The 18,731-nt window shown below is 46.0% G+C and overlaps 1 long non-coding RNA gene across 1 annotated transcript; it reads left to right on the top strand.

The window, feature by feature from the left end:
* The first annotated feature begins 6,973 nt into the window (after positions 1-6,973).
* LOC125156746 (uncharacterized) lies at positions 6,974-18,100 on the top strand. Its single transcript, XR_007148756.1, has 3 exons — positions 6,974-7,087; positions 13,777-14,128; positions 15,051-18,100. It is a non-coding gene; the product is annotated as an uncharacterized LOC125156746 (long non-coding RNA).
* The last annotated feature ends 631 nt before the right edge of the window (positions 18,101-18,731 follow it).

Below are 18,731 nucleotides of genomic sequence, written 5' to 3'. Positions count from 1 at the left end.
GGGGAAAGGATCCAGAGCGGGCTCTGTGCTGACAGCAGAGAGCCCGACGCAGGGCTGGAACTCACGAACTGCAAGATCGTGACCTGAGGTTGGACACATAACTGACTGAGCCACCCGGGTGCCCCAAGGCTCTACATACTTTACAAGTATTAGTTCACACCATCCTTCCGACATCACTCTGAGGAGGGGACTGTGGTCACCTCCATTTTATACATGGTGAAACCGAGGTATGTTAATTACAACTTCTCAGTTCCTAGATAACGTCACAGGATGACCTGGGAGGGGGTTTCCAAGGTGCGTTACGTCTTCTCGGCAAACCGTTTCTGAACCGCCCAAGACAGTCCTGGTGAAAGTGCATCACCTCACCCCTAGATAGTGCTAGACTCTCCCTAACTAATAATACATAACACAGGAAGAGCAGAAGACAGGATTTTCAGAAATCAATGGCTGTTCCCATGGAATTAGATTCAATTCTAAGAACTCTAGCATCCTACATAAGGACATTTCTCTTAGAGCAGCCAGAAGGTTGGGTTATCTTTCTTTTGTTCATTTTGTTTAAAAGAATTGAATCCTGATTTGTTGTCTTTCCTCCTTGAACCTGAAGTCAAGAGCACAGGTGGGAAGCACAGGCCAGCGAGTGACTCATGGACACTCCTCTCGGTGTCCTGAGTGGGCTGCCTCTCCCCGTGCCAGGGACCCGTGGGAGCGCCCCTGTGGCTGGCCCTTCCAGTCATGGGGAAAGAAACCTGAAGCAGTGTTAACCTGGCCCTACCACTCCTGGGATTGCTCACATCCGTCGGTGCCTCTGCCTCATGGGACACCTTGCATGATGCAGCGTGGGGTTGACATTAGAAACCCGGTGTCAGTACCAGCTCTGCCCTTTCACCTGTGTGGCTCCCGCAAAGGACACTCGGCTCCAAGCCTCCTTGACTTCATCTTCCCACAGAGGAGGTGGGTACACTGGCTGTGTACGGAAGCATTCAAGAACGGGGGCTCCGGAATCAAATGGACTGCGTTTCAAAACTTGCCTCCGTCACTACCTGTGTAGTCTGGCAAATTACCTAAATTCTCCTGGCCTCATATGTTCCATCTGTAAAATGGGGGGAATATAAATGCTTACCTGCAAGATTTGGGGGAGAATTAAATGGAATAAGGCATAAACACTTAACGCTGTAAATCCTCAGTCAGGATTAGCTACTGTCATTTCTTTGCGCTCGACTGCTTTAGTGTTCTACATCAAGGTAGAATGAAGCCATCTAATGCCATTGTAGGAGCTTCTGGCCTCTTCTGGGTCACAGTTCATGGCCATTGCTGCTCAATAGCACAGTCGCACAACTAAAACTGAGAGATGAAAGAAACGCTTGTGCAAGAGCAGTCCCGTAGTGATTGGTGGACTGCTCATCCTCCTCTTTACTTCGATAGGCTCTCCGAAAAGTGACTACGTTGTTAGCCGCTGAGGGGCAGGTGAGTGTTGCTTTTGCTTCAGTAATTTATGAAGCCACTTGAGAAATAAGCCTTGCTATTTTCCCTTCAAATTTTCCCATGAGCCGCCTAAACATACATCTTTCCGTCTCATAGAACATATTATTTGAGTTAATTATTGGGGAATGAGATGTCACCAATAAATGAAATGAATACATTTCTGCAACTAGTCCTTCCAAAGTCATAAATGTGTTGAAATTTTATTTTCACAAAAACCAAACTTAAACTCTGGGTGTTTATGCCTCAAAACTTGTATTAGAATAGAAAGAGAGAGAGAGAGAGAGCTGTTTGCTGGATGAAATCTTCATAACATTCAAGATCGGACTTAAACTTCATTCAGACAGGAAATGAAAGCATCATAGAGACTTAAAGCCAGAAAGACCTTTTAGCGCCGCCGTAAGCAAGATGAGGAAATAAAGCCCTCCAGGCTATATTGCCCTAGGTCCCACTCCTGGCTCACACCCTTGGGCAACTCACATTTATTGAGTATTCCTCACGCGCCAGATATTGGCACCAAAGATAAAATTGTGAGTAAAAGCAGATACAGTCCCTGCCCTCCTGAGAAAAGCAGAGATTGGTCAAATAATCACAAACCATCCTAAATTTGTAACTGTTCCAAGCACTACAAAGATGAAGTATACAGTGAAACAAGAACCTGAGAGGAAAGATTTCATGACTTGGAGAATGATCAGGGAGGGCTTCCTGGAGAAGGTGACTGATGAGCTGAGACCAGAAGTAAGAGTATAAGCAGGCAACACAGGGCAGGAGGAGTCTGCAGAGACTAGTGTGTGTGGCTGGGGCTGGGGAGGGCAAGGACCCGGAAGTATGAATAAAGGAGCAAAGGCTGAGATATCTGGTGGGAGAGGGAGAGAGAGAGAGACAGAGAGAAAGAGAGCACTCGAGAGGGAGGCAGGAGCCAGAACAAGCAACCAGAAGCCTCTGAAGGGTCTTCAGCCAAAACACGACCTCACCAGATTTGAGAGACAGATCAGAGGCTGGGGTTTGGCCACGTTATGTCTGAGATGCTAGTGAGCTACCCAAGTGGAAAGATCAAAGAGACCGTTGCACGTACTAGAGGAGAAAGCAGCGCCTGAGATTTCAATTTGCAGACGCCTCCAAACAGAATAGCTTGTTTCCTTACCTTTAAATTGGAGTCGTCACGGTGTCTACCTCAGGCTTAAAAGAGATAATGTAAAGAAATCCCTTAGCACAATGGCAACACCCAGTAGGTATTCAGTAGAAGTCAGCTCTGGCCGTGATTATTATCAGGAAACTTATTTCCTGAAGTCTATAGCTAGTCAATCACCTGAGAATAGGGGCCCTATCGTCAATGGTGAGATTCAAAAGCTCTGCTGTGGCACTCTTTTTCTTTTTTTTAATCTTTTTAATGTTTATTTATTTTTGAGAGAGCGAAAGAGAGTGGGGGGGCGGGGGAGGGCAGAGAGAGAGGGAGTCACAGAATCTATGAGCTGTCAGCACAGAGCCCGACACGGGGTTCGAACTCACGAACCGTGAGATCACGAACCGTGACATCACGACCCGAGATCACGACCCGAGCTGACATCGGACGCCACCCAGGCGCCCCAGCTGTGGCAGACTCTTAACTTACTACAAGAACAAAATCTAAAGGCGAATTCTCTGGCCTAGAAACTCTAGCTTCTGAGCAGTACCATCTGACCCTACAGACATGACCCACGTAAAAGATCTCAAATCACCAGTGCCTCAAGATAACCCAAAGTACTGGGCCACTGATTCTGCCTCCGTTTTGTGATCTGGAAATACAAATAATCGTAACACCAGCACCCGAGCAACGGTGAGAGGATGAAGTGAGACGGTATTTCTTCAAGCCTCTTCTGAAACGAGGTGGGTATAAATAACTAAATACATTTTTATACGTGACACGGTGGGTGTGAAGGCCCGGTGTCGCGTCTGACGTGCAGAAGGCTCTGGGCTCTTCTCTGTGACGTAACCGCACGGTACTGTACTCAGCACTTCACTCATTTGTCTCCACAGCACATGTTCGCTGGCTTTTACTTGGTGCCAGTAACGTGCTAGGCTCCAGGAATAGGAAATCACCCCTTTATGAATGAGCTGGGCTTGGTAGAGTGCAGTCACAAAGCAACTGTCTCCTTCTCCTACGGTCTGCATCCCTTCTCCCCTCTCTCTCGGGTTGAATATTGGGCAGTTGCCGTAGCTCTGATGACCCAGCTCAGATCACAGGACAATAGGAGTCTTGTTTCGGCGTTAGAAAATCAATTCCAGTCTAATGATCCCCAAACTGCAGTCCAGTCTAGGGTAATAATGGAACCTCGGGAGGTTAATCAGTTGAGCCTTGTCAGCAACCACGTCCATTGTCTTCTCTCGTCTGCACCCACCTTCTCCCCCTCACCTGGTGCAGTTTCTGACCATCCTGCCTCCTGTCGTCCACGCAGCCCCACCCACCTGTGTGGCTTTGGGCAAATCACTGAATCACTGTGCCACAGTGTCATCAACTCTCAAATGCTGAAAGTATTCTGTCTCCCTCACTGGATTGTCGGGAGGCTTAAATGAAAATATTTCAATCGACGTCTAACATATGATAAACCTTCAGTAAATGTCAGCAATTACTATTACTGTGCCTTCCCTTTTGCCTACAAGTATGCTTAAGTTTCTCCTTCGTTTGTTTGTTTGTTTAATTGTTATTTATTTTTGAGAGAGAGAGAGAGAGAGAGACAGAGCGTGAGCGGGCAGGGGCAGAAAGAGACAGAGACACAGAATCCAAAGCAGGCTCCAGGCCCTGAGCTGTCAGCACAGAGCCTGAAGCGGGGCTCGAACTCACACACCATGAGAACGTGACCTGAGCCGAAGTTGGACGCTCAACCGACTGAGCCACCCAGGCGTCCCAAGTTCCTCCTATCTTACAGAAATTTCTTGACCAATTTATTTTTGACTCAAGATATTTTGATTCTAGTGGTCCTTTCTTCCCAGCCCAGTTTGGAAGAGGAACCCCTATTTACATTCTCACTTTAAATCTACTCCTCAAAACCTTGCATTCTTGGATCCACCCACAACAGCTGGACCAAGACTTGTCCCCAGTATTCGCCAGTCACCACATCCCAAGACAGCCCACTCACCCTATTAGGCGACACAAACATTCTCTTGTTGAAACTCACATTTCTATTGTCTTCAATGACATTGTACTGATTAATTCCCCAATTAATTTAACAAAGAGCCTTCAGGTACGTGCTATGTTTCCTTTTGTTAAACCTCACCAGGAAGGAGCTCAGGCAGGGTTTTATTCAAGTAGGGAAAATGAGGAACCGAGAATGGAAAGGACATCGAGGCCGCATGCAGTGACGGAAAGGACAGGTTGAACACCAGCCTCTGAGCACGTGGTCCAAAGCCCTACTCTGCAGCTTGAGCTATAACATAGCAGAGAATGCACTCAGTCCTCTTGTTGCAGAAAGCTTTGATGTTTTTTTGGTGACATGTGCCAGGCACTGAACTACGTGCCAGGATATAATGAAGCCCCTGAGCCTAGACAGACAAGGACATCAGTACAGTGTGGGAAGGACCGTGGCGGCGGCAGGAGGATGGCAAAGATCCCCCTGTAGCTCCAGCAAGCCCTTCCCAATCTTCTCAATCTTCTGTGCAAGCCTCTCCCCTCCCCCCCCCCCGAAGCCTCCTCCAGATGCTGCAAACCTTGAGCCACACTGCCGTTCAATTCAGCCCACACCCAGGAAGAACCAAGAGCCAGATCTTTTGCTTCCCTTCTATCCCTCATCACAACCAGCACCTCAATGGGTAAATTCATCGCTGTTCCCAAGTGTCTAACACAGCACCTGGAACATAGTAGGAGTCAGGAAAAGCTTGTTGCATACACATATGTTAGCAATGAATCATAATGAAACAGAATCGGTGTAATTAACAGAATATTTTGAGACCTCTCGAGGATAGAATTAACCCTTCCTTCTCTAGGACTGTGGGTCCTTTTATGTCTTGTTATGTGTGGTGCGGGGAGGAGTAGTGGCAATAAATCAATGGTTAGTGCCCCCGTTGCTATGGCATTCCAAGCCCCCAAGCAATTCTTGACTTTCACCGGCTGCTCTCTGAGTTTCTAAGGCATACAGTATACAATTCTGACAACTGCCAGCCATGAGTATTCTGGAAGACTTTGGAGTTCTAATATCCCACAGCACTGTCCCCAGCAGAGTCCTTGTCTTGAGAGAGCCTCTAAAAGGTTGGAGTTTGATCAAACCAAGTCACCAGTTACACACTCCTGTGGCCGCCCCTACCCCGTGCCTAACAGGAGTGTGTAACTGGTGACTCAGTTTGCTCAAACTCACCCTTTCACATGACTGCTTCGTGGGTCTGAGATCTCTTTGGGGGGATGATAAAAATGTTCTGAAATTAGAAAGTTGTGTTGGTTGCATAGCTTTATGAGTACGAAAAGCCACTAACTTGTACCCTTTAAAATGGTTACAACAGTCAATTTTATGTTGTATTATTTTACCACAAGAAAACACTAAAAAAAAAAGGAGGCACACGTGACCGTTTTCAAAATACACTGATCCATGTAAGTGAGGGATTTGGGAGTTTTGCTGGTTGGAAAGTTAGGAGGCAAGATGGAGAGAGGGGTGGAACAGCAGGTGTCCTCATGACAATGGCGTACTTTAAGGAGCCCGGCTGCAACACCCTCAGCTGGCTCCCCAGAGGTAAGAAAGCAAATCCTTGCAGATGATAGGTGACAGACTGTGAAATGGCCAGAGATTAGGACTCAGCAACTGTCACTCTGAAAACACTATTAAAACCAGAGCTGGTTATGTTAACAGTTTGGTTAGGGCAAAGTTGTAATAAGCATCCTGGCGATAAATTCATTTGTTAATTCCAGGAGAACTTCTGGATCAGCTGTCTGTGCCAGGCATTGGGCCCACATGCTTCATCCTTATGGGCTCTCCAGTGGTCCACTTGCACAATCCACCCACTCCCCAGGCTGAACCCCTGTGAGATGGAACCTCCTAGTGACTTGGCTCATGGTCATGAGACATGCCCACAGAGTTAGATTTACTGTGAACAGGCTCCTGGGCTCAGTTGTCCAAGGGCCTGTGCTGGTCGCCCTCGTCTGCCCCTTCCCAGCTGCGCGGCTTGAGGCCTCTCTGAGCCTCCATTTCAACGGAGAACATTCATCCAGTCCATGTCGTAGGCTGGTTGCGAGGCACACACAAGATAAAATGTGAAATCTTTGAAACCCATCAGATGCCCGGTAAAAGCGCGTTTTTAGAGTAGGTGAAGGGCACAGGTTTTTGGAGTCAGACAACCAGCGTTCACCGGCGGGAAGATCGTTGACAAGAAACTTCCCGGGTCTGAGCCTCAGTTTCCTCCTACGTAATGGAGGCGGCAGCACCTTCACAAGTCTGCGGGGAGGTGCGGCTGAGACGGTGCACACACAGCAGCCCGCGGGGAGTGCGCGATCGGTAGCAAATTCTCCCGGCAGCGCCATCTCCCTGAGTCATGCAAGGCCCACAGGGACGCGGCTGCAGGAAACCGAGCGGGACAGCGCCGCCTCCCACACGGCCCGCGGGGGCGCCCGACACGGCCCGCCGAGCAAGGCGCCGCCGCAGCCCAGGTGGGTGCAGCCCCCGCGGGGTGGTGGCGGAGGAGGGGGGAGCGCGGCGGGGTGCGGCGGGGGGAGCGCGGCTGGCGGGCTGGGCGAGCCCAGCTCGCCCGCCGCCCTCTGCCTCCAGCGCCAGAGCTTTCTAGACTCCCCTCGCCGCAGGCCGCCGTCCCGGGACTCATTTACTCCCCGCGCCCCGCCCCTCCCGGTTCTGCCTTCTTTTCTTAAGTGGTTTACAATACCCTGAGTTGCTTTACACCGTATGGCCAGGCTCGCTGTAAATAATTTTCTTGCCCTGGGAATTCTAGTAACAAGACGGCTGGCTTGCTTTCTAAAGGAAGACGCTGCCCCCCTCCCCGCGCCCGGCCCCCCTCTCCCACCTCCCCAATCAATATTTACTGGCTCTGCACAGGCCCGCCTGGGGGGAGAGAGCTTTACAGCACATTAGGAAGATGTCGACGCGGCCCTCGGGGAGCTTGTGATAAAAACGCTACAGGGAGAGGAGTCTGAGAATCGCTAGGCTTCTGGGGAGTGTGCACGGATACTCTGCACGCGGCGCTGCCATTTCTAGAGTTCCTGAGAAAAGGGTTTTCTTGTGTAGGGTTTGCTTTGGCTCCGTTTGGTTATCCGCCCCCCACCCCCCCACCCCCTTTGTAGGAACAAAGGAAGAATGGAGCTTCCTAAATCTTAGGATCTACAATTATGCCACCGGATCTAAAGGGAAAGGGGAAAATGAAGGCACAAGTCGCTGTTTCTGTTTATTCAGATTCTTCGGAGGACACTGGCTTCACACAAGGAAGCACCCTGAGAATCACAGTGAGCCACGGTGTGGACGAAGACTCAGGGCCCAGGGCTCAGAGCTTTCAGTGTGTGGCCTGGGGAAAGCTGCAGCACTTCTCTGACCCTCAATTTCTGGATCCGTGAAATGGACATGATAATACCTGCCCTGCTTACCTTACTGCATTGCCAGAAGAACTGCGCCAAGTGAAGTTTGTGAACAGTGAAACTTCATGCATGTCATGAGTACAATAGGATTGTGATATCCGTGTCACGCTCAAAAACACACTCTGGAAGGTTGGTTTGTGGTTAAAAATGATTCAGACTGAGAGAGAGATTATAAAGGCCGCAGAGATTTACAAATAGATCGGTGAGATCACAGCAGGCACGGAAGGGCACTTTTGAGCCGATGGTGGAGACACTGAACAGGAAGTCTGGCAGTGGCACCAGAGGAGGAAGAGGTGTTGCTGGGTGCTACTGGAGGAAGCTGGAGGATTTGTTCCCTGACATGCAGGGGAAAGCGGTTGAGGAAACAGCTTATGCTGTGAGCTTATGATTTCGTGAGTCACTGTACCATCCATGTTGAAGGTCACATGCAAAAGCCAGAGACAGGAATAGGTGTGCCTTGCCGAGCTGATGACCGTGCCCGAGGACCTGTGGAGAAGACACGCAGGGCTGGGTGGTCCAGGAAGTGAAATGAGTTGGACACTCCAGGCAGGTTCTGAGAAAGCCCAGCAAGAGGCCGTGGGAGGAGGTCAGAATGAGCAACCGATGTCTGGGCAGAGGCAGCTGACGGCTGTGGTCGGAGGCCAAGAAAACCAGTTCTGAAGGAGCTGGAATCCTAGGCAAGGTGGCAAGGATGCCACTTGGCAGGAAGGAAACCTGGCAGTCACCCTGGAACAGAACCAGAACTGCAGGGCTCCGGGAGGCTTGATGCCTGGGAGAGAGAAAGGAGGACTGTGTTTAGGTCTTGTTCCTCCAGACAGCAGGTTGGGATAGCAGGATCCTTCAGAGGTGGGACATATCTCATTCCTCTCTGTAGCCTCGCTACCTAGCACAGTGCCTGGCCTATGGAAGGCACTCAGCCAGTGTTCGTTGGAATGAACCAACAGATAGATGAACAGCAAATGAATAAGGCCAAATTCAAGATTCCCAACGAGCTTGGAATTCTTATTCCCTATTTTGGTGGCTTTTGACTGCCTTAGGCTCTTTTCTAGTGCCATATAGCTAACGCCAGGACCACCCTCAGTGTCCCTCCTGAGAACTCTTGGCCATCTGGCATGTCTCCAGTCTCCTTCCTTTCTCTTTATAGGGTGTCTGCATTCAAGATGGCTGCCGTCCACTTAGTGGCTTGTTTCCATGGCAACGTGCTTCTTCATTAAGCTATACCCAACCCCTCTCTAGTTACTAGCCTTTGCTGTACCGTATTCAGTTCCCAGCCGTGTTTACATCCTGTCCTGATACAGAATGTCTTTCATTAAGGGAACATTGTCTTCTCAGAATTAACTTAAAAAATGCACTTAAACACATTATGGTATGACTTTTTTTTTTCCAACTAGAAATATAAAATTTCTCCACAACTTCTGTGCCAAAAAATTAAGTTTCCTTGTCAGCCGTTTTCACTGACTCTTTTCAAAACTGTTTCCTCCACACATAGTGTATGCCAGCCCTGGAAAGAGTTTCCGGGAGAAGCATGTGGCTCCCAACATAATGTCTGGCTCTCACATTTTCACCTACATCTGGGGACTCTGCCCCCTGCTGGTCGTTGTCATGATTATAATTGCCAGCAGTCTCGCCCTCAGTACTGACGAATATGAACACTAACTCAAGAAAATAGAGGAACAAGAGTCACAGTGCACATTTAATTTTATGTTACCGTGTCATTTTTATTAGACCCATCCATTTCTGTTTTTAAGGCTCCTGACGTGGTTTTCATCACTTTAATGAAGAAGGCTCTACCTGACCCATTATTAGAATCCATCTTGCTCTACTCACAGAGTGTGGCTTGCCCGTAGCTTTTTTCTCAGCTGTAAACTTGTAAGACTCAAGAAACACCGAGGTGGTGCCCACTACTGCCAGTTCAAGTTCTACCTTTCTTTTTGACATGGATTTTGACATCCGCTGGCAGAATTTCTGCCATGCAGTCGCCACTTGCAGCCAGTGAGGGTAGGCTTGTCCTTGGTCCAACAGCTAGTCCCATTTCTCAGTTGGGGCCCGTCACCACTATTCCTCACCTTCCCATGAAGCACCATATTGCTTCCCACATTCGGTATCTCCCACTTACTAGGCCTCTCATGGCTCAGCTCGGTGCATTGCCAAGATCTTCCACCCGGATCCTCAAAGCTCAGTGGGACTCTACACAGCAAAACATTCATTGTGGCTAGGGTATAAACCCAAGTTCCTTAGAACAGCTTGCCTCTGTGCATTGAAAATCCAGTTTTGATTTCCCCTGCTCTTTCTATGCCTGCATTTAGAGCTAAAGTGCACCAGCAGATATGCAAAGTTCATCCTAACCGTGCAGTTGTGCTATGACCAATTTAGAAAAAAACATTGTCTAAAGAGGTGGTTCTGTATATTGTGCGTGGTGTAATTCTTATAGGGAAAGTGAAAGTCTTTGTCGTACTGTGTTGATCCGTGTCCCCTTCAAAAATACGTTTCAGTCCTTAATCTCCGACACCCTGAACGTGACCTTATTTGGAATTGAGTCTCTGAAGGTATCATCAAATGAAAATGAGATCATAGTGGATTATGGTGGGCCCTAGCCCAATGACGGCTGTTCCTATAATAAGCGAGAATAGGAAAGAAACCTGTCAGTGTGAAGACAGAAGAGAAAATGGAGTTAAGCTCCCATAAGCCAAGGAAAGCAGAAGATTGCCAGCAACCACCCAGAAGGTAGAAGAGACAAGGAAGGATTCTTCTGTAGAGACTTTATTCAGCTTCTAGCTGCGAGAGTGTACATTTCTGTTGTTTTAAGGCACTCAGTTTGTGATAATTTGTTATAGCAGCCCTAGCAAACAATATATTCACCAACCAGAAAACTAGAAAGAGGTGAGAGGTTCGACTCTCAAATGTTGTCATCGTTTTGCCTCCAATGTTCAGCTTCCCCCAAGGATAGATGGGAATTTGCCCATTTGGTTCTTGGAAGAGAATACTTTCTGTACTTTTGGACATAAAGGAAAAAAAATGCAGTGATTTCTTTCTCCCCTGACATTGGTAACATTATTACCCATAATGCATTAGACACTTAGATTTGAGATACTACCTAAATATTTACAGCTCTTCCTAGAGTGTGACTGCGTGATATCCCAAAGAGAGGCTACTTGTGAACCACCCCTGACCGCACCACAGCCTGCCGGACCCTCCTCTGGTGCCCAGCTAATGAATTGAATGTGGCTGCTTGAGTGGATTCATTAGCCTGCGAGGGCGGCAAAGCAACTTGGAGGTTGGATGTGATAAGTAATGCAGGTTATAAATGGCCATTAAATGTTCTTCCAAGGAAAATTGCTGAACAAAATGCTTTTAAACTTATTCTTTATTTTTTGTCTTTGGAGAAAGAGTTCTAGAGCTGGGGGTGATGGAGAAGCTCAAGTAGGTATGGATCCAAATCCACTGGTTTGGTAGGGAAATGATAGGAGCAGTCAGCACTGGTCAGGAGGGAAATTTAAGGGATGTGGCAGCAGTAGAATTGGTCGGACGTTGCACGGAAGCAGAGTTACAAACAAGGCTGACTCCTAGGCTGAGGAAATCTGAAAAACTTTAGGGTCACTGAGTGTGGTAGGGAATTCAAGATCAAGAAAAGCAAGAAAGAGGAGGTGAAGAGGAGGGTCTGTCAGACTCACAGGCTAATAAAACTTGGCAGAGCCCTCATAATCATTGGCTCCAAGTGCCACATCCTACGGACGAGGCCACTTGGGGCCCAGAGAGATGAAGCGGTCAACCAGAGTTCCATGGCTAGCAAACGGGTGGAGCCAAAATCAGAATCCAAGGCCCCTCTCGTAATCCAAATTAGAGACCAAGAACTGGAGAAAGACCTATGGATGTAGATTTTGGAGAACCCCACTTTCTAGCTGGCAACCCACAAAGGAGAATATATGGAACAGAGATGACAAACCACAAACTCATGCTTTGACCTTTACTCTAGTTTTTAAAATTAGTAGTTAAATTTGTTTCTAACACCTAAAGGTCAGGTGAGTTCCCATGGCACTCTAGGTTGCTGGCTGCTCCGGGAAAAGTCAGTTGGTCTGTGAGAAACTAAGGAAGAGCTCCTTCGTGTCAGATGGGCCACAGGCTGGTGTACCTGCCCACCTGGCGGGCTTCACAGCTGATATCCCCCACCTGGCCCCGCTGGACCCTGGAGTTCACAACCCCTGGGAGAGGGGAAGAAAGGCAGGGGTCCTGAGCCTGTGGCTGAGAAGCAGAATTGGAAATGGCAGAGGGTGAAGGGAAGGAACCTGAAGGCAAGAAGGCCCAGGGAGCCTAGGTCACAGAAGCAAAGGTCTCGTCCAGAAATCCAGGGGACGGGACGGGCTTTTCATCTATTTTTGGATAAAGTAACAGGATGTGGAAACCAAAAAAAGTGGGCAATTCTCCGATCCTGCACAATGGTGATGACTTATGCAAAACATCCTCTTTCCTATTTTTAACTAGATCACAGAAGCTGCGTCAGAGGGCTCGTTGCTGACTAATCCTGTTGTGGTGCCTTTCTCTGAATTGCATAAATGCCATCTACATAGGCGAAAGAACATTTGAGAAAGGGAAAAAAGTCTGTAAAGACTACTGCACACAGGGCATTCTTATAAATAGTATTCTGAGTGAGATCAGGGTGTTCTGGGCCACCACTTTCTGGAAGTTGTCTAGGATTTCATGGTTGAATGATGCGGACATTCAGAGGAAACTATTCATTTAATTCAAGCTGAATTAGTGATCCCGCGACAGTTTTGTACTCCATAGCGACAACTCTTTTTCAGTAGGTAACATGGAGCATTATGCCGATTTTTCAGCAAAATTATTTTCTAGTTGTATAAATATCCCTGTGCCAGGAATACGTCTTTTATTGGAGAAAAGGACTCAGGAATGAGAGTGAAGGGTTCTCAATGCTTTATAAGCAAGAACCACATGGTGACAATGGCAGGGCTTTTTACTGAGATGGAGCTGTTGCAGATGCTGTGAGGGCCCTGCTCCAACCCCCACCCCCACCCCCGCTTCAGTGCTCTCCAACTGACCGCAAGCTGCCAATCTCTGCGTCCCTTTGCCCGGGGGCTTTTTCATAACCGAGGAAAGCCAGCGTACCAAGGAATGAAAACCACCCAAAAGCAGCAGCAGCCCCAACCGGCAACTGGTAGGAGTTGGTGTATAAATACCCTAGTCCCTAGCATGACCCGTCGCATGGGGTCTACAAGCCATTTAAGACACAGAGTAAGTAGGCTGCTGGCTTTGCAAGGCAAATACCTTGCTAGAGTAATGCAGTAATATTATTGCTTTGTTTTCTGTGTGTATGTGTGTGTGTGTGTGTGTGTGTGTAGTATGTATAGTTTATATATATATAAACTATATATAGAGAGAGCTTATATATATATGTATGTTTATATATGTAGTAGTATGTATAGTTCGTATATGTATATATGAAATGTATATACTCTGTGTATAATGTATATGTATATAATCTGTGTATATAACAAATAATGTATATCGTGTGTGTGTGCATATGGTACTTTATACTTTGGAAGATAATACTGTTTTCCACTTGCAATGGTGCTTATAAAGCTTCTTTTCAGAATGAACTTGTTTAAGTAAAAATGCTAAATTGATTTAAAGAACATTTAAGTAAATGATAGAGTATAACCTCCACCAGTATGCCACAAAAGTGTAGAGGTTGAGCATGAATGACTAAAGCCACACTGGTGTCTTCCCGCTCTCTTCTGCAGATCCCTCAGGTGCCTCAGAGACTGCCAAGGCGGGCAAGAGGAGTGACAGTGGCTTCAGGTCACCCGCCTCTCCTTCAAGCAAGGCATCCTGGTGTACTGGCCTGGGAATCGGTGATCTAAGGAGTGAACTAGGGGAAGGGATCTACCATTTCAAAGAACAATAGTTCACAAGTTTGAAATGTTCAGATGGAGTCCAGCACTCAATTTATCAAGAACTTGAGGCCAAGAGAGTTTAAATGACATTTCTCAGTTCCCGTACGGAGTTTGTGACAGAGCTGGGACATGGGCCCATTCACGTGACCCCCACCCATGCTCTTCTGACTGTGCTCCCTCCCTCAGAGGCAGGGCTCAGGTAGGGCTTCAAAGGCAGGAGAAAGCAGGGCAGGGAGTGGGGAGAGAAGATCCTGGAGAGCACAGCTCTGCAGGGGAATCAGGTGACACTTTCCCGGGGCCAGGCAGGGAGAGCTTTTTAATAAAGGAAGGTGTTGGGCAGAGGGGGAACAAGGAATACAGTGGGCAAACATGTCGGGATCAGAGGAGAAGGAGCTTGAATGCCTGGTGGGGGGAGTGTGAACTCACAGGAAGTGTGGATCCGGGTCTCTGAGCTGGGAAGGGACGCATGAAAGCCATGCTTTGGGAGGCAGCACTGTAGAGAGCAAGTAGGTTCAAATACTGCTTCCAGAGCCACTTACTTAGCCTCTCTGTGCTTTAGCTGCTTCTAACACACCCAAAACGGTATCTGGTACCTATTAAGGGCTCAATAATGAGCCCTACTAAGGGCTATTATGATGTTTTCTATGAAGGACTGAATAGTGCCAAGAGAGGGAAGTGGCCTGGCTGAGCTAGGTAGTAGCAGAGACAGAATTAGAAATCAGGACTGATTTCTAATTCAACACTCTTTTTCTCTGCATCTTGTTTTAAAATGATATCTTGTTTATTTTCTTCTCTGCATCAGCATTTCCACTTGCAAAACATAATGCCTTTATTTAGTACAAACATACCTCCACAATGGTTTCCTTTTGGAAAAACAATTTTGATCGACGATTTCTCTCACTCCCTAATTAATATACCACAGTTAGAGTGAGCACTGCCTGCTTTGACAAAGCAGGGCTTTCAATTTTCAGATCTTCAGCCACTAACAGGGGAGTCTGACTTTAAACCGTATGAACTTGCGTATGACATTTAAATTTTAATAACTGTTCTGGTTGCTTCTTTGTGTCTGGAGAAAATAACGTTTATTTTGACCAAATGCTATCTTTTCCCTTTTTCATCAGATAAATCATACTTATGACCTGAGAGCTTCTGTTGTTCTTTATGATTCACTGATCAACCGTGAACGAAGAAACAAATGCTGGAATTTTGGTGACAGCATATTGGTGATTCTCTCCAGGAGACTGCGGTCTCGCAAAGAATCAGAGACCAAGGGAGGGCAGCTTCCTCAGAGATTCTGTAGCCCAGCTCATCCATCTTTACAGATGACAAAATTCAGCTCAGAAAGGTGAAGTGAATTTTGCAAAGTCATCTAGCTACTTGGTGGTAAGAGGGATTTTGAACCCATTTGTTCTTTTGACTTGGAGTGCCCATTGCATCACGTCCTGCATCAACTCATGCATTTCTAAAAAGTCTTCCTGTATTATTAGGCAGGCAAATCCAGCTTGTTGCTTGGTTTTGCAAATAAAGTTTTATTGAAACACAGTCCCTTCACAAAAGATGTCTGCCGATCCCTGTTGTGTATCAAGCCTGGTTGAAACCCCTTTGTTGTTGTTGTTTGTTTTTGTGTTATGCTTTCTGTAAAAAATCTTGATGGATTAATAGGTCTTTCAGCAACAGGTAGAACGGAAGTTCTGCGTGCATGTCCCACAACTGATGACATCGATACCACATAGATGTGTTCTTATTTATTTGGCATTCCATCCTCTCCAAAGCTCGCCACAGTTCTCTAGAACAGTGGTACCCCTATCTGCCTGATCATCTGCTCCATTCCATGAAATCCCTGAGAATTCAGACTCCCAGGACCCTCCCCAAATCTCCAGTCAGTGTATCTGAGTTTAGGTTTGGAAATCTGTAATTTTATTATTATTTTTGTAACCTCTGGAGGCAATTTTGATGATCAGCCAGCTTTGGGAACCTTTGTGCTGGGTAATGACTGGATGGACGTCTGTATCTTTGTTAGAGTCCTTTCCTTTCCTTCTGTTTGTCTCTAAGCCCATCCTCTTCCTGAGCCCCATGCTATGGGTCATAAGTACATTGTGCCGCATCTTTGCTGAATGAGGCTGGGGGCAGGGGCGCCTTACACACCACACTGGTATTTCCTCAGTATCCAGTAAAGTAGTGCAGACACTTTCTGCCTTCATTGTAGTTATTTGACTGGTTACACTTTTATTTCTGTCATTGCCTTGTTCACTTTCCATTTGCATTTGCATAAAATTCCTCAAATGACAAATCCAACCCTGATTTCTTCTGCTTTCTGATTGTAAAAGTGAGGTGCATAGACAGCCAGAACTTAGATGATAAAAGCCTCGTATCCCCTGTACCCTGTTTTCCATCTTTCTTTCCTGCTTTTAAAAATGTCACTGAAACCATTAGGGATTAAAACAAAAAAAGATTTAGAACCCTGAAAGTTTGTTGGTCTCAGCCATCCATTAATTTAAATTTTTCCTCCCTGCTGTTTGAGGGTTATGTTAGCCTAATAAAACAGGCTTTTAAATATATGTATATATATATATATATATGGCCACACTCAGTTCACATTCATTTTTTTAACCGGTTCCTCTCTCTTTCATTGCATAAATTAACTAAAATAATTGACCTCAATGGTCTTTTCGCTATGAATGACTTTGTGTGAGGAAGCTAGTTCTCACTTTCATGGAATGAGATAGGTTTATTTCTTTCTCTTAAGTGAATTAAGACAAAAATATATGATGTGCAAAGACTTCAATATGTCCCATGTTATAATTAGGATTGATGAGGTCCTAAGAAAGCAGCAGACATTGAATCAAAAGATAATGTTTAACCTGCCAAGTAGAACAATAAACAAGATCTATTACCGCAAAGGTGTTTAGAATTAGTGTATCTCACTCAGAGAGACACGACCAACGACAAATGCGAAACCAATGAGGACATCAGAATGACACTTGAAAGACCTTAACAAAATATGGCATCACGCTGGGATTCGCGAGATGAGAAATACTGACTTTGACCGTGATGCAATATCTTCTATAAGCCATTACAATTAGAGGCGAAAATGGAAGGGCTATTCAATTACTTTGGGCAGTATCTTTCCACCTGCATGAGATTAACAGGGCACATTTCACAATAGATGTCTCAAGAAATTTAACTAACCGTTCATTGAAATCTAAAGTGGATAGGCTGTAATTAAATAAGCATTTTATATCCCAGTTAGGCTGGCCCTAATGAGCAAGTCTAAATCTTGTTTTCAGGATCAAATTGCATTTTGTGACAGCACCTCCTTGCCAGTCTGTCCTTCCAATAGGGACAGGCATTTCAGAATAAGGGCAAACACCTAACAGATAAAGACAGCAGGGCACTCTCCAGGCTTGTGCACTGTTCAAAATCACAGTGCATTGGAAACAACAGGGATTATGCTAACTTCAGGAAGGTAATTTTGGTTTCAAGGAAATTAGGACCGATTTAGTAATCTTGGTAAACCAGGCGTTCATAATAGGCCAGGGCAGAGGACTTGGCCATGATACCCTAAAGGTACCCACCTGCCCTGTGCCTTTGGCACTTCCTAAGCCTAGTGTGTATTGTTATTTATTGTCTAAAATCTGTCCGTCTTCCTGACTAGATTGAAGGCATCTCAAAGGTAGGGACCAAGGTGAACTGTTTGGGCATCATCAGTACCTTCCATGTGGGCTGTTTGAATGTTTGTTCTAGTTGGTGGTGATGCTCTTAGGTAGAATAAGTAAGTTAGTTAATTAACAGAACTTAGAAGCACAAAAGCATCCGATTCCTTCTAAAAATTTGGCAGTTCATTCTTTGCCTCTGTTAATATGGAACGGATTTCTCCGTAGGAGGAATAAATGTAAAATGAATACAAAAATTCACATATTGTATCCATTTGTTAATATATACATTTGTTTATGTAGAAAACACAACAAAGTACAAAATAATTGGATGATTTGATTGAAATAAATCAAAACTGCAAATGCATCTTCACCTTCTCAAATCCTTTTTTGGTTGGAAGTCATGCCGATTACATCAGCAATTGCCTGCGCGGGGGCTGCGGAACTGGTCCTACATGTTTCTTGTAGATATTGCAAGTTATTCCAAGGTTTAATAATTTGGGGGACATTCTGAGTGAAATGAGGTTTAAAGAGACTTCTTTATTATAGGGTTTCTCAAGTTTTTGAATTGTGCCAACATGCTTTACGAATCTTCAAAGTTAGAAGGCAGATGGTATGGATTTACTAACTCATGTAACTCTTTTTATGGAACAACTGAGAGACTGGTGTGGTCCGAGGAACACACTTTGGGAAATGTTGAATCAGACACATTTTCATGTAGGCTCCTTCTGTTAGAGAAATCGCACAGTTGAATACTGAGTTGAAAGACCTTCAATCTGTAAACCTTCTGGAATCATGGTTCTCAGTCTTGGCTGTCCATTAAAATCACCTGGGAGCTTTAAACAAGCCAGTGCTGAGGCCCTGCCCGCAGCCAGCTAAAGTCAGGGTCTCTGAGGGTGAGTTTTCTGACCCATAAAATGGAAATAATAATACCTACCTCACAGAACTGTGAAACATAAATGAGACCATATATGGAAAACACCTGCTCTGTGCTTTCAACAATAGCCAAATTACGCAAAGAGCCCAATGTCCATCAACTGATGAATGGATAAAGAAGGTGTAGTTTATGCATACGATGGAATACTACTTGGCAATGAGAAAGAATGAAATCTGGCCATTTGCAGCAATGTGGATGGGACTGGAGGGTAA

Source organism: Prionailurus viverrinus, chromosome F2 (assembly GCF_022837055.1).
Source record: "Prionailurus viverrinus isolate Anna chromosome F2, UM_Priviv_1.0, whole genome shotgun sequence".
NCBI lineage: Eukaryota > Metazoa > Chordata > Mammalia > Carnivora > Felidae > Prionailurus > Prionailurus viverrinus.
Note: the sequence above shows the minus strand (reverse complement) of the source record. Positions and strands in the feature narration are given on the sequence as shown.